The 1,560-nt window shown below is 50.3% G+C and overlaps 1 protein-coding gene across 3 annotated transcripts in view; it reads left to right on the top strand.

Moving 5' to 3' along the window:
• The first annotated feature begins 1,008 nt into the window (after positions 1–1,008).
• Positions 1,009–1,560, top strand: part of LOC124011043 (runt-related transcription factor 1-like) — a 72,954-nt gene continuing 72,402 nt past the window's right edge. Inside the window, exon 1 of one of the 3 annotated variants that reach the window (XM_046323994.1) lies at positions 1,009–1,326. The gene's annotated coding sequence lies outside the window, so the exon portion shown is untranslated. Of the gene's footprint in view, positions 1,327–1,488 lie in introns of those variants that run through there. The other 2 variants (XM_046323993.1, XM_046323995.1) reach the window with 2 other exon arrangements.

Here is a 1,560-nt window from a genome sequence, read left to right on the forward strand (position 1 = left end):
TCTCTCTTCCTCTCTTTTCCCCTCTCTCTCTTCCTCTCTTTTCCCCTCTCTCTCTTCCTCTCTTTTCCCTCTCTCTCTTCCTCTCTTTTCCCCTCTCTCTCTTCCTCTCTTTTCCCCTCTCTCTCTTCCTCTCTTTTCCCCTCTCTCTCTTCCTCTCCTTTTCCCCTCTCTCTCTTCCTCTCTCTTCCTCTCTCTTCCTCTCTTTTCCCCTCTCTCTCTCCTCTCTCTTCCTCTCTCTTCCTCTCTTTTCCCCTCTCTCTCTTCCTCTCTTTCCCCTCTCTCTCTTCCTCTCTTTTCCCCTCTCTCTCTTCCTCTCTTTTCCCCTCTCTCTCTTCCTCTCCTTTTCCCCTCTCTCTCTTCCTCTCTTTCTCCTTCCTCTCTTTTCCCCTCTCTCTCTTCCTCTCTCTTCTCTGTTTTCCCCTCTCTCTCTTCCTCTCTCTCCCTCTCTCTCTTCCTCTCTTTTCCCTCTCTCTCTCTTCCTCTCTTTCCCCTCTCTCTCTTCCTCTCTTTCCCCTCTCTCTCTTCCTCTCTCTTCCTCTCTCTTCCTCTCTTTCCCCTCTCTCTTCCTCTCTTTCCCCTCTCTCTCTTCCTCTCTTTCCCCTCTCTCTCTTCCTCTCTTTTTCTCTCCCGCTCTTTCTTTATTTTCCTGTCACAACATGAGGAAATGGGACAGTGATATGAAAAGATGGCATGTAAATTGTGCGAGGCTTCAGGTGCCCAAGTCGTCACACAAACAAACACACACACTCTCCTCCTGGAGAGAGATTTGCATGGGTAGGCTTTGTGTGGGTGACTCACCTTTCTCTCTTTCTAAACACACACATGCTCACCCTTTCTCGCTCTCTCTCTCTCTCTCTCTCTTTTGCAAAAACCACAGACAAACACTGGCACATACACTCTCTCTCTCTCTCTCTCTCTCTCTCTCTCTCTCTCTCTCTCTCTCTCTCCCTCTCCCTCTCCCTCTCCCTCTGTCTCTCTCTAAACTGTAGCCACAGCCACTTCCCCAGTGCTAACAGTTGGTCAGGCAGAGGGCAGGTGGGGTGGCTGAGTAAAGCCACAATACCAGATTAAACGAAAACAAAACAACGCCACAAAAAGAGAGTCGCTCACTCTGAGGATCACGTGACCGTCCTCGCCCAATGGGCTTGAGCCCTGGCTCTTTTTTCCTCGAGGGGAACAGTTGAAGCCGCCGCTGGGGTTTGGAGAGACCGACCGTGGTCCAACCACTCGACCACAAACCAGAGCTGTGACCAGACAGGAGACGACTACAATCCAATCACCGCCGGAGAGAGGTGAGAGGAGGGAGAGAGAAAGAGCTAGAAACAGGTAAAGAAAGACAGTGAAAGAGAGAGAAGAGTAAGGAGGATAAGTGAGAAAGAGAAAGAGAGGAGGGAGAGAGAGAGAGAGTGAGAGAGAGAGAGAGAGAGAGAGAGAGAGAGAGAGAGAGAGAGAGAGAGAGAGAGAGAGAGAGAGAGAGAGAGAGAGAGAGAGAGAGAGAGAGATTGGCTAGGTTGGATTACAGCGTGTGACTCAGCCAGAGGTTAGTGATCCTCTGAAACC

This window comes from Oncorhynchus gorbuscha, linkage group LG23, assembly GCF_021184085.1.
Source record: "Oncorhynchus gorbuscha isolate QuinsamMale2020 ecotype Even-year linkage group LG23, OgorEven_v1.0, whole genome shotgun sequence".
In the NCBI taxonomy this organism is placed as follows: Eukaryota; Metazoa; Chordata; class Actinopteri; order Salmoniformes; family Salmonidae; genus Oncorhynchus; species Oncorhynchus gorbuscha.